The following is a 15,000-nucleotide window of genomic DNA, read 5'->3' as shown; positions in this document are numbered from 1 at the left end:
TTCAACCTTGCACAACTGTCTGCCAGTTTCCATCAGAACATTTCTCCAGATGAATGGAAAAGATAGGCACCAGCTAAAGTAATGTAATTGACATTCAACAAGTTATTAAACCATTTCAGCCTGACATGTCGCCCGCCAGACTCCATCAAAACAAACAGTCCTTGTGTCTTTCCTCTTTGTCTTTCTAACAGACAGACAGACAGACAGACAGACAGACAGACAGACAGACAGACAGACAGACAGACAGACAGACAGACAGACAGACAGACAGACAGACAGACAGACAGACAGACAGACATTGTGTTTTTCTAGCAGACAGCAACATTTGAATAGAAAGACAGCTGACATTTAGAGGCAGACATTTCTGTCATTGACTCATGACCAAGCCACAGTGGGTTATGTCTCTGTGTGTGTGTGTGTGTGTGTGTGTGTGTGTGTGTGTGTGTGTGTGTGGGGCGAAGCAGTAGGTATTTTATGAAACCGACACAATTAACAAGGTCTCAACAATGAACTGATGGTGTGAGAGAAAGACAGGAGGAGAAGACGGATTGATGAACGGAGGGTTTGTTTCTCTCTTTCTTTCTCGCTCTCGCCTCTCTCCCTCTCTCGCCTCTCGCCTCTCTCCTCTCCCCCTCTCCCTCTCTCCTCTCCCCCTCTCCCTCTCTCGCCTCTCTCCTCTCCCCCTCTCTGTAAGGTGAGGTCAGTGGTGCCTGTTTAAGAGGTGTGTGTTCAGTGATCTGTGGGAAGATAGTCAGTCTTGACATTTTCACACACTAATGACTTTTCCGGAAGCTCTAATTTTCCATTGTGTTCCTCGGTTTGTGTGTGTGTGTGAGAGTTTTTCTGAATCCCGTCAGACAGGCTGTGCATTTTTGAGGGGCTTCAAATGTTACCCTCATTACCTGTGTGTGTGTGTTCCCTCATTCTCACAGAAAGTTATATCCCTCGTCCCTACCTCCCTCTCTCCCTCTCACGTTGACACACTTCTCCCTCTTGGTCACACAGAAATACACCTACACCGACGTTGTTACAGAAATACTCTCTACATTGTGGGGGTCGGGGGTCACCTTTCTCTCACAAACACACAACATCTTTATATCCCATGTGAATGACATGTATTACCAGTCATCTGCATGACTCATGACTGTGCTAGCCCACTGAGCTAAAGCCTAGCTCACTATCACCACCTCAGCTACACATACACAAGACACACAGCTCAAAACACACAGCTCAACACACAGCTCAACACACAGCTCAAAACACACAGCTCAAAACACAACACACAGCTCAAAACACGCAGCTCTAAACATGCAGCTCAAAACACGCAGCTCAAAACACAGCTCAACACACACAGCTCAACACACAAAACACAGCTCAAACATAGTTACATTACAGAAAGGAAGCAATGAAGGTTGTATAAGAAACCAGGATAACATTCTAAAAGCCTGTTAGGGAAAACAACAGTCTGAGGTCAGAAGGGGTCAGAGGTTAAATAATACTATTGACTAAGGTATAAAGAAAGACTTTGCTCTTTGGAGTACTGTAGGCAATAATAGCTTTGGGATAATGCACTGTCAGAGTGACTAAGCTACCCCTGGGAAGCTACAGAAATTCTAGAGTAGGGCAGACATTTTGATTGATTTATTGACTGGTTGTTTGGTGGGTTGCTTGTTTTGCATGGACAAAGCTGCTGCATAGACACAGATATAGGCTGTGTCCCAAAGGCACCCTGTTCCCTACATAGTGCACTACTTTTGACAAGTTCCCTTTGGGCTCTGGTAAAAAGTAATGCATTGTATAAGGAATAGAGTGCCATAGAGTGCCATTATTCCCAGATATATAATACATCCCTTGTACAGTATGTAGCCTATATTCTCCATATAAACCTAAAGGGAAATTCTCATTTTATGACCAAACCCTCAACATCTGGTGTTGGGCCCTAGCCAGAATAGAGAATAGGCACTTTGATGCTTGTGTGTGTGTGTGTGTGTGTGTGTGTGTGTGTGTGTGTGTGTGTGTGTGTGTGTGTGTGTGTGTGTGTGTGTGTGTGTGTGTGTGTGTGTGTGTGTGTGTGTGTGTGTGTGTGTGTGTGTGTGTGTGTGTGTGTGTGTGTGTGTGTGTCTGGCAGCATCTGAAAGGCTCTTGTGAAGATGAATAGTAATAATGATGAGACAGTGTTCAGCACCTCTCTGTTGATGTATCCCTGAGCCAGCCCACACTCCCAGCCCCGCCAATAAAACCCGAGAGAGAGAGAATTGAGAACGCACACACACTCACACACACACACACTCAGAGGAATGCCACGTGCCACCTTAATTGTGGACCAGCGGAGAGTGGATGGAATGATTTACACAGACACTGAAATCTTGAAGGCCAAGTGTTTCACCCCTCTTGTTCCCTTCTCTATTTCTCTCACAGCCTTTCATTTCCATGTTGAGACTAGTCTGATTTCCTGGCTGTGGGACTCACTGGCATCTTCTTCTGGTTGACAACATCGGTAGGAGGTGTGTGTGTGTGTGTGTGTGTGTGTGTGTGTGTGTGTGTGTGTGTGTGTGTGTGTGTGTGTGTGTGTGTGTGTGTGTGTGTGTGTGTGTGTGTGTGTGTGTGTGTGTGTGTGTGTGTGTGTGTGTGTGTGTGTGTGTGTGTGTGTGTGTGTGTGTGTGTGTGTGTGTGTGTGTGCAGATGACGTCCTGCTCCCCTTAAATCAGTCATCTCGTTGTCTGCATAAAAGGACACACAGAAGAAACCTCAACAAATGCTTTTGGTGGTTAGTTTCAAAGCATCACAATAACAGCTTTTATTTGTGTTAGCATTGCGACTTCCATAGTGACTATTGTCATTGAAAGTTCGATGCCATCATGGCAGCCATTGAGATTCTAACTAAACAGAACAGAACGTGTGTAAACAGAACATTGTGTTTTGTTCTTTACTGTCATGCTATAGCTGGCAGTCTGATCATTCTTTCCTCTCCCCTGGGGAATGAGAACAAGGACAAATAAGATGAACTTATTTTAAAGGAACCTGTAGATCTTTAAAAATGACAATAAAAACATTGGAAGTGAGATTCTAGCTACAGCTAAAAGCACTAGCCTGCTAAACATCTGTAGTCTGTTGGTTCCAGAAGGTAAGTAGTGCTGTGTTGGTTTTAATAATGACCTGTTGTTCCACCTCATGACTCCCATCAGATTAGACCAAGTATCACCCTGTGTGTGAATGTGGTGTGTGTCAGATCAGCCAATGGTAGGCCAGCCGTGTGTGTGTGTGTGTGTGTGTGTGTCACATGCCATGTCTAATCCAGGCCATTACACATTTATAATGCAGCTCCACAGGGGGCCCAATTAGAGTAGATTAGATTACATTATTAAGGGGATGCTGGCTACTCCCTACATGGGTGTTAAAGTGCAGAAGTGTGTGTGTCAGATCACCCCATGTGAGGCCAGCCGGGGGTGTGTGTGCGTGTGTGTGTGTGTGTGCGTGTGTGTGCGTGTGCGTGTGTGTGTGTCTCCCCACACAAGGCCAGCCACAGATTTGTAATCAATGCCAGACATAGATACTTAGAGTTTATCAATCTGTGTTCTCCTACATGAAGTTGCTCTTAGTAGTAACAGTGAAATAACTATTATATGAAAACTGCACAAACCATGTTTTTTGTATACAGAAGTACAAACATGTAGAGAGGTGTGTGTGTGTGTGTGTGTGACCTGCTTTCAGACGACATCAGATAACTGTGTATGTCAGATATATGGTCCATGCTAACCACTACCTCACACATAGAGGAAGTGAGAAAGAGGTGAGTTAAAAAATCATCTTATCTGTGACCTGCAGTCTCTCTCAAAGTATCTTACAGTTAATAAAAAAGACCAGGAAGAGATGCAAAAGCCAAAATAGTAGGAAGATGAAGAGGAGATGCACACAGATACAACATAGCTAACAGACACAGCAGTGGAACAACGGCGGTTCTTTATTCCATTGGACATCTAATCCCAACAACGCCTCATTCCATTGGACATCTAATCCCAACAACGCCTCATTCCATTGGACATCTAATCCCAACAACGCCTCATTCCGTTGGACATCTAATCCCAACAACGCCTCATTCCGTTGGACATCTAATCCCAACAACGCCTCATTCCATTGGACATCTAATCCCAACAACGCCTCATTCCATTGGACATCTAATCCCAACAACGCCTCATTCCATTGGACATCTAATCCCAACAACGCCTCATTCCATTGGACATCTAATCCCAACAACGCCTCATTCCATTGGACAGAGGAGCATTCTGAATATCAATCATCAATCTCATTGGACATTTGTTAACCGACCTACCACTCAGTCTACAGCTGTACAAAGGAACTGTCTGATTTGGTATGTAGGATAGTCAATATGTCAGTCATTGACGAACCTGCACTTTACATCAGAATAGAGTCATTTTGAGACATCAGAACTGCTCTGACACCAACAGAGCTGTTTTTGAACTTCCTTCGATCGTCTTCAAGAGGTGAGTTTTTCATTTCTTGATGCTCGCCGGTTAGAAAATGGAGCATGCTTTGGATGCTTTAAAAACATCTCAAATCTTAGTTTGCCAAGCACTGATGAGGCACAGACACAGCTTCTTCAGTCTGGTATCAGTATACTGCGTTCCTTTTCTTTTACTTTCAACAAGAAAAGCATTCATTTTGAGTCTGTTTGTGAAACAGTGTTGAGACTCTCAATGACAGAGCTTGATTTCTGGAACCTTGAAACGATGAACTACTCAGCGTCGGCAGTGAGAAACTGTCATAGGCTTCAGGTGCTCAACATCCAACTTTCTCCTGGTGTTGAGGACAGTGTTGATTTCAGCTTGATCCATTATTTGAAGAATCTAAACGACATGGAGGTTTCTGTTCATTTCAATATCAATATCCCAGAGCTCAATGTCCTTTGTGACCCTCAAAAGGGTCCTGTCACATGGCTGAGGAGACTTGCCTTGCGTTACTTCCACATCACAAACATCACCTCAGAGCAGATCTGTTTGATCAATCTGAAATGGCTGGATTTAAAATGCAATAAAATCTATTTAAGGGACATGGTGAACTGAGGTTCTTATACCGAGGTGAAGACAGGATTTCTCCGATTTACAGAGAACAGTTTCTTTGCCCTACACAGCTTGGAAACCCTAACGCTGAAAAATAACCCAGTCATAAACATCTGCATTCATATACCTCACCTCCCTAAATAACATATATTTAGACTTTCCTCCTCCTAGTGAGTCACAGACAAGTTGAAATCTGACCCATATATTTGGTGTCTTCCCTCAAGGACTGACTCAAATGAATATCAGCTCCTGGAGGACTCTCAACATCACCATCGACAGCACCCCAAAACAAGACTTTGCCCTTCAGCTCACCACTCCATCTAATGTGATGTTCAAGACAGCTGGAGACCATTCCTCCAGTCAGTTGTCTACCTCAAGGCCATGACAGGATATCTCCTGTGTGGGTCTCACTTTGCTGCAAAGTACTTCACCTCCCTGCAGGAGTTTGAGTTCCAGTTGGTTTTCTCACCAGAGTTTGTGGACATGAGTGACCTGAACAGGCTTGTGCAGCTGAGGTGTCTGACGCTGATGAAAGTGGACCTCATCGTTCAGCCAGCTCTGGGCATCATGTTCCACAATCTGGACAGACTGGAGAGCCTGAACCTTATCGAATGTAGGATCCTCACTCTGGAGGAGGAGCTGAGACCTGCAGTCCCTCAGTGTGATTAAATGTCATGTTATAGAGGAGATCAGCATGTTGGACAGCTTTCCAGAGCCCCTCACCATCCTGAGGTTTATGGAATTATTTGGTCCTCACCTGCACTGCAGCTGTGATAATGCCTGGCTGGACAACTGGGCCAGGAGACAGCAACATGTCCAGGTCATATTTTGGCTTGAGGGAGAGCTGGAGATGACATGCAAAAATGAAAATGGTATCCAGAACATCCGCAGGTACTCGGAGGCCCACTGTTCCCTGGATGTGCGTTTTGTCCTGTTCATCTGCACCTCCCTGGACCTGCTCCTCTTCATACTGGTGGTGCTGCCCCATCAGCTGGCTGGGGACTACCTGCTGGCTAGGGACTACCTGCTGGGGACTACCTACCTGCTGGCCTTCTGCCGCATTGCCCGTAGTTGGCTAGAAGAGGCGGTGCAGAGGCCCAACCCCAGAGGGCGCTACCACTATGATGCCTTTGTGTCATACAGTGGTAGAGACGAGCGCTGGGTGCTGGAGCAGCTGCTGGGCCTCCCTTCCTGTGTCTCTGTCTGCACAGTAGGGACTTCCAGCTGGGGAAGGAAACCGTGGACAACAGCACACACAGCCTCTACGGCAGCCGCCACACTGTGTCTGGTGAGTCGTCTCTACCTGCGCAGTAACTGGTGCTCCTTGGAGCTGCGACTGGCCACCCGGCATCTGCTGGTGGAGCACACGGACATCCTTATCCTGGTCTTCCTGGAGGACATACCCTCCTAGGCAGCTGTCTGCCCACCACCGCCTGGCCAGGCTGGTCAAGACAAGGACCTACCTGGACTGGCCCCAGGACCCGGCTCTGCAGCCAGCCTTCTGGGACTACCTGGGACTACCTGTGTCCCTTCCTGAACCACTCCCTGCACAGTAACACAACACATAGAGAGGAATACATGTCAACCTGTCTACCATGACAGGGGTATTCAATATTTATATACATAAACATTTTTGCTTTTGATGTTTTGTTCAGTACTATTATAATTTGTTTAATGTAATGTATACTCCATGACTTACCTAACACCAAACCTACTAACTAACTAGGGCCGAGATCTTTATGTTACCAACAAGTGCATTGCACAACCAACAATGCACCTTTTCAAGGGCAATATCCCAAACGTTCACAGCGATCACGTTCATGGATAACTCTGTAGATGTAGGTTCAAGTAGAAATTGCCTATGTTAAGTGCTGTGTACTTGTTGAAAGTGCATCTAATTTGAATCCCGGCCTAGTTAACTACAGCGCCTTCAATAAGTATTCACACCCCTCGCCATTTTCCACGTTTTGTTGTTTTACAGCCTGAATTTAAAATGGATTCAATTGAGATTTTGTGTCTCTGGCCTACACACAATACCGCATAATGTCACAGTGTTATGTTATGAATTATGTTTACAAATTAATTAAAAATAAAAAGGTGATATGTCTTGAGTCAATAAGTAATCAACCCATTTGTTATGGCAAGCCTCACTTTGTGTGAAATAATAGTGTTTAACATGATTTTTGAAGGACTACCTCATCTTGTACTCCGCACACACAATTATCTGAAAGGTCCCTCAGTCGAGTAATCAATTTCAAACACAGATTCAACTGTAAAGACCAGGGAGGTTTTCCAATGCCTCGCAAAGAAGGGCACATATTGGTAGAAGGGTAAAAATAAAAAAGCAGACATTGAATATCCCTTTGAGCATGAAGTTATTAATTACACTTTGGATGTTGTATCAATACACACAGTCAATACAAAGATACAGGCGTCCTTCCTAACTCAGTTGCCGGAGAGGAAGGAAACCGCTCAGGGATTTCACCATGAGCCCAATGGTGACTTTAAAACAGTTACAGAGTTTAATGGCTGTGATCGGAGAAAACTGAGGATGGATCAACAACATTGTAGTTACTCCACAATACTAATCCAAATGACAGAGTGGAAAGACGGAGGCCTGTGAAGAATACAAATGTAAAAAAACATGCATCCTGTTTGCAATAAGGCACTAAAGTAAAACTGCAAAAAATGTGGCAAAGAAATGAACTGTCCTGAATACAAAGCGTTATGTTTTGGAGCAAATCCAATACAACACATCACCGTGTACCACTCTTCATATTTTCATATTTCGTGGTGGCTGCATCATGTTAAGGGTATGCTTGTCATTGACAAGGACTAGGGAGTCTTTTTAAGGATAAAAATAAACTAATTAGGGCTAATCCTAGAGGAAAACCTGGTTGTCTGCTTCCCAACAGACACTGGGAGACAAATTCACCTTTCAGCGGGACAGTAACCTAAAACACAAGGCCAAATATTCACTGGAGTTGCTTACCAAGACGACATTGAATGTTCCTGAGTGGCCTAGTTACAGTTTTGACTTACATCGGCTTGAAAATCTATGGCATGACATGAAAATGCGCTCACCACGCTGCACCTTGTTCCACTTCTTACGACGGCCGTGACACAACTTGACAGAGCATGAAGCATTTCAAAAATAATAATATGCGAATATTGTACAATCCAGGTGTGTAAAGCTTTTAGACATACCCAGAAAGACTCCCAGCTGTAACCACTGCCAAAAGTGATTCTAATATGTATTGACTCAGGGGTGTGAATACCTAATGTAAATGAGATATTTCTGTATTTCACATTTTCAATGAATTTGCAAAATGTTCTAATAACATGTTTTCACTTTTTCATTATGGGGTATTGAGTGTAGAAGAAATATATTTAATCAATTTCAGGCTGTAACACAACAAAATGTGGAATAAGTCAAGGGGTGTGAACTTTCTGAAGGCACTGTAAAACCCCTTTCAGACTTATGGAACGTGGTGACTTGAAAGCTCCTTGGCTACGGCATGTTTTTTTTTTGTCTGAAAGATTACACTACGGCTTTTTAAATGCCGCCACGAAACCTGTTCTAGGTTCGAAGCGCCACTGAACGGGCATTTTAACTTGTCTGTAAAGCAATGCCGCTTCTGAAGCGGGACTAACGCCCATCACTAGGCAACCAGAACTGCCAATCAAATGATCTGCGCGCAGACCACTCACTCATAAGAAAAGTACTTTTAAGTTTGTTAAATAAAATGTCTTACCAATACATTTAGTAGAAAGAAAACACATCTATCTACCCTACCATAAAAAACAGCAGAAAAACAACACCACAGCTCATCAATCAGCAACGTTTATAGTTGTCAGGGAAACAATACCGACAATTCTACTGTCTCAAAAGGTACAGACGCTGCTGATGCTGCACTTTTTGTAATTGTCTGAAAGGTTATCAATTGTTGCTATTGACCCGTTACTATAGCAGAGTCCTATGTAAGAAAAGGGTTATAAGTGTCTTGAAAATATAAAAGGAGCTAAATAAAATGCTGTACACGTGTCGACAATGCATCTGATTGAATCCGGCCTAATTAACTACAAGGGGTGTGAATACTTTCTAGCTATCTACAGTATAGCTATGTATTAAAAACCAATAAACCAAATGAATATTTAAATGAAAAGCTCATATAGTCGTGCTGTATGAACTAGTCTCAGGATAAACCACTTTGAGATGGAAATACAACCATTTATAATAAATATAAACTGATAGTCACTCCCTACATGGGCCTCAAAACTCAGAAGTGTGTGTGTGTGTGTGTGTGTGTGTGTGTGTGTGTGTGTGTGTGTGTGTGTGCGCGTGTCACAGTTCCTACTGAAATCAAATGCATTCGTAGAGAATGAATGAATGAATTTGATTTATCTAAAGCTTACTGTGAATCTCTGTGTCAAAATGTCACAGTGGACTAATTAGTTCTTCTGTGTTCTCTAAACCTTAACACAAAGTCACATGATAGATTAGTAACATAACTTTCTTTAGTTTAACACACACTGAACAGGATTACAGGGGGACCAGATCCTAGATCAGCACTCCTGATCTGAGACGCTTCATACATACGGGAATCATGAGTGTCCTTGTAGCTTCTCTGCTCGTCTCAGTATTAGACATGTTGTGTTAGGACAGCTGTCTGACAGTACTCTGTGTAATCCATTATGGGTGGTATTAGACAGGTTGTGTTAGGACAGCTGTCTGACATCACTCTCTGTGTAATCCATTATGGGTGGTATTAGACAGGTTGTGTTAGGACAGCTGTCTGACAGTACTCTCTGTGTAATCCATTATGGGTGGTATTAGACAGGTTGTGTTAGGACAGCTGTCTGACAGTACTCTCTGTGTAATCCGTTATGGGTGGTATTAGACAGGTTGTGTTAGGACAGCTGTCTGACAGTACTCTCTGTGTAATCCGTTATGGGTGGTATTAGACAGGTTGTGTTAGGACAGCTGTCTGACAGTACTCTCTGTGTAATCCATTATGGGTGGTATTAGACAGGTTGTGTTAGGACAGCTGTCTGACAGCACTCTCTGTGTAATCCATTATGGGTGATATTAGACAGGTTGTGTTAGGACAGCTGTCTGACAGTACTCTCTGTGTAATCCGTTATGGGTGGTATTAGACAGGTTGTGTTAGGACAGCTGTCTGACAGTACTCTCTGTGTAATCCGTTATGGGTGGTATTAGACAGGTTGTGTTAGGACAGCTGTCTGACAGTACTCTCTGTGTAATCCGTTATGGGTGGTATTAGACAGGTTGTGTTAGGACAGCTGTCTGACAGTACTCTCTGTGTAATCCGTTATGGGTGGTATTAGACAGGTTGTGTTAGGACAGCTGTCTGACAGTACTCTCTGTGTAATCCATTATGGGTGGTATTAGACAGGTTGTGTTAGGACAGCTGTCTGACAGTACTCTCTGTGTAATCCATTATGGGTGGTATTAGACAGGTTGTGTTAGGACAGCTGTCTGACAGTACTCTCTGTGTAATCCGTTATGGGTGGTATTAGACAGGTTGTGTTAGGACAGCTGTCTGACAGTACTCTCTGTGTAATCCATTATGGGTGGTATTAGACAGGTTGTGTTAGGACAGCTGTCTGACAGTACTCTCTGTGTAATCCATTATGGGTGGTATTAGACAGGTTGTGTTAGGACAGCTGTCTGACAGTACTCTCTGTTTAATCCGTTATGGGTGGTATTAGACAGGCTGTGTTAGGACAGCTGTCTGACAGTACTCTCTGTGTAATCCATTATGGGTGGTATTAGACAGGTTGTGTTAGGACAGCTGTCTGACAGTACTCTCTGTGTAATCCATTATGGGTGGTATTAGACAGGTTGTGTTAGGACAGCTGTCTGACAGTACTCTCTGTGTAATCCATTATGGGTGGTATTAGACAGGTTGTGTTAGGACAGCTGTCTGACAGTACTCTCTGTGTAATCCATTATGGGTGGTATTAGACAGGTTGTGTTAGGACAGCTGTCTGACAGTACTCTCTGTGTAATCCATTATGGGTGGTATTAGACAGGTTGTGTTAGGACAGCTGTCTGACAGTACTCTCTGTGTAATCCATTATGGGTGGTATTAGACAGGTTGTGTTAGGACAGCTGTCTGACAGTACTCTCTGTGTAATCCATTATGGGTGGTATTAGACAGGTTGTGTTAGGATAGCTGTCTGACATCACTCTCTGTGTAATCCGTTATGGGTGGTATTAGACATGTTGTGTTAGGACAGCTGTCTGACAGTACTCTCTGTGTAATCCATTATGGGGGTGTATTAGACAGGTTGTGTTAGGACAGCTGTCTGACAGCACTCTTTGTGTAATCCATTATGGGGGTGTATTACAGCAGTGGGGAGACATATCAGGGCTGTAGAGATCAGCTGTCAGGTAGGGAGACATCACAGGCAGATGAATGTGCTACAGACCATTTTCCATTTTGGGCAAATGACAGGGCAGCTCTGTCTAACCAACTATTTAATACTGCGCCAGGCCAGGCGAAGAAGCCAGGCATCAGACTTGCAAATGGAAGTGTGAGTGTGAGGGGGAAAGGATGTGTGTGTGTCTGTGTGTAATACCTTGTCTTGCATCTGACTTGCAAATAGCAGAGATTTGGACACGGCCCCTGTTTACGTTTGTGTGCTGTCCGTGGCTCGTTGATGCATGGCACATGCAGATGAGGTGAACTTGTTAAAATCCCAGATTGAGCTTTCGGGAAAAGTTATCAACGCGATGCGTCAGTGCTGCTCGGCCATGTGTCAGCTCCCATTTATCAGACAACCTTGTAATTTATGTGTAGTTCACTCACGCTACTTCCCACTATGCAACAGGGATTGTTTGTGAGTGCAGCGGATAGAAAAAGCCAGATGCATAATTTCTGTCCATTATTTTCTCACCTATCGAGCCACTCTAATATATGAGTGTGTCACGTTCCTGACATTATTTCCTTTGTTTTGTCTTTGTTTAGTATGGTCAGGACGTGAGCTGGGTGGGCATTCTATGTTATGTGTTTCTATGTTGGGTTCATTTTCAATTAGCCTGATATGGTTCTCAATCAGGGGCAGGTGTTTTACGTTTCCTCTGATTGAGAACCATATTAAGGTAGGCTGTTCTCACTGTTTGTTTGTGGGTGATTGTTCCTGTGTCAGTGTTTGTACCACACGGGACTGTTTCGTTTCGTTCGTGTGTTCCTTCCTGTTCGTGCGTTCATGTGTTTTGTTCTCAAGTTCAGGTCTGTTCACGTCGTTTGTTATTTTGTAGTTTGTTCAAGTGTTTTTCGTCTTCGTTTAAATAAACGAGATTATGTCTTCACAATACGCTGCATTTTGGTCCGATCCTTGCTCCTCCTCAGAAGAGGAGGAAAACGACCGTTACAGAGTGTAACGGCATTCATCTGAAGAAGGTGAGGACCAAGGTGCAGCGTGATACGTGTTCATATTATTTATTTGAAACTGAACACTGAATACAAAATAACAAAAGGAATAACCGAAACAGTTCTGACAGGTGATACAAACACTAAACAGAAAATAACCACCCACAACTAACAGTGGGAAAACAGGCTACCTAAGTATGGTTCTCAATCAGAGACAACGATAGACAGCTGTCCCTGATTGAGAACCACACACGGCCAAACACAAAGAAATAGAAAGCATAGAAAAATGAACATAGAATGCAAGACATAGAATGCCCGCCCCAACTCACGTCCTGACCAAACCAAAATAGAAACATAAAAAGGATCTCTATGTCACGATCGTCGTATGGTGGAAGAGAGGAGGACCAATGCGCAGCGTGAAGTGAATACATACTACGTTTAATGACACGAAACGAAGAACACTTGACAAACTAAACAAAACAAAAAACCGACGAACGTGACGCTAAACAGTGCAGACACAGGCAACTGACATAGACACATAGACACAAAGACAGAAGACAATCCACCCACAAAACCCAACACAAAACAAGCTACCTAAATATGGTTCCCAATCAGAGACAATGACCAACACCTGCCTCTGATTGAGAACCATATCAGGCCAAACATAGAAACGTGAAAACTAGACACACAACATAGAATGCCCACTCAGCTCACATCCTGACCAACACTAAAACAAAGAAAACACAAAAGAAGTATGGTCAGAACGTGACACTCTAAGGTCAGGGCGTGACAATGAGGTTGTTTTTCAATGCCGTTCTGTCGGCTCTGGCCCTTGAAGGTGCATCTCCACTGACTCGCTAAGCTTCAAAACATTCAGATGTTTTGACTGAGTATAAATGCACAAGGATGCCTGAGAAATATTTTCATTAAAATATATTATTATTTAATTCAATAATATTGCAATCAATGCCAATATGAGTTAGATTCCTCTGAAGATGAGCTTCGCTGTGTTGGAGTTTGAACTGTTGATGGGAGGACAGTTCTGCTTCGATTGCATATTACTGCGGCCTTCGGGACCGCATGTGTAATTTGATTGGAGTCTGGTTGGCTGTGTTTCTCTCTCTCTCTTTCTCTTTCTCTCTCTCTCTCTGTGTGTGTAAGGCCTCTGATTGCAGACATTATTTCTTTGACTGCTGTCATTCAGTCCTGAGAGAGAACCGATCCAGAACATTCTTTGAATTCATAAAACCATGTGCTCTCGCTCTGTCTCTCGCTCTCGCTCTGTCTCTCTCTCTCTGTTTTCTCTCTTTCTCTCTCTCTCTCTCTCCATGCTCCATGTGCGCTGTCTGTCTGTCTGTCTGTCTGTCTGTCTGTCTGTCTGTCTGTCTGTCTGTCTGTCTGTCTGTCTGTCTGTCTGTCTGTCTGTCTGTCTGTCTGTCTGTCCAAACTCCACAGCCAGAACAGGAATGCAGTGTGAGTCTTTCACCACTTGTTGTGTAAACTCACACCAGGGTATCTCTTTCTCCATCTCTCTCGCTCAGTCTGTCTGCGTGCGTGTGTTTTGCCCTCTGTGCCAATTTTAGAATGACTTTACTAAAATGTCAGGTGTCAGGGTGGCTGATGAGCAAAATGATGATTGTAGAGAAGAACTTGATGACAGTTGGAAAGAGAAGGAGGTTAAAAGTACAATTCTTAACAGCATTTAGCTCCAATTGCAATTACATAACCATATAATCTATGGAGTAGAAATGAACAATAGTGACCTTTTAACCTCGCCTAGCCTGTCCAAATGTTACTGTTTGTTCAATTTCCTGTATTATATTTGGTTGTCGTTGGCAAGGTTGACAACAACAGCTAAAACATTAGCAATATCCTTGCAACTAATGTTTTGTGGATTATGATAAGGTAAGAAATTAGTACGATGTCATTTGAGGCATTTCTTAGCAATGTTCTTCAAAAAACATGAAGAAATCGACATTTTAAATCTTAGGTTCAGGTTAATTATTGTGTTTAGGTTATCTCTTAGGTTTAGGTTAACTCTTGGGTTTGAGTTAATTCTTGAACTGAATCAGTTGTATAACTGGTGTATTCCGTCCTTTCCAAGAACATTGTAGCAAATTCTCCTTATTAATCTCTGTTGTCCTTATTCTATGTTGTCCCTCTGGAGGCCCACTTGTATTAACATTACAGCTGAATGCTTTGTTGTTAGCTATCTGTCTGACCGACGTGGGGCTGAGAAACTCTGGACGACTATGCTGGTGTGTGTCAGCATTAAAATGAGACATGCATATGCAGCATCATCATTAGTGGGAGTCACAGAGGTGAAGGGGGAATGTGTCTTTGTGTGTGTGTCAGTTTGCTGGTCAGTGAAATGTGAGTGTGTCTGAGTGGGCAGATGGCAGTGTGGGTTAAGTGTGGACGAACCGCTCGATAGCAAACAGGAAAAGAAAAGTAAGAGTAGAGGTGTGTGTGTGTGTGTGTGTGTTTGTGTGTGTGTGTGTGTGTGTGTGTGTCTAGACCTG

The 15,000-nt window shown here is 43.4% G+C and overlaps 1 protein-coding gene and 1 pseudogene across 3 annotated transcripts in view; both read left to right on the top strand.

Moving 5' to 3' along the window:
• Positions 1 to 15,000, top strand: part of LOC139575666 (cell migration-inducing and hyaluronan-binding protein-like) — a 167,083-nt gene that overhangs the window by 31,314 nt on the left and 120,769 nt on the right. The window lies entirely within an intron of this gene.
• Positions 4,115 to 8,424, top strand: LOC139575665 (toll-like receptor 13; annotated as a pseudogene).

This window comes from Salvelinus alpinus, chromosome 5 (genome assembly GCF_045679555.1).
Source record: "Salvelinus alpinus chromosome 5, SLU_Salpinus.1, whole genome shotgun sequence".
Lineage (NCBI taxonomy): Eukaryota > Metazoa > Chordata > Actinopteri > Salmoniformes > Salmonidae > Salvelinus > Salvelinus alpinus.
The sequence above is the reverse complement of the archived record's forward strand: the minus strand, read 5'-3'. Positions and strand labels throughout refer to the sequence as shown.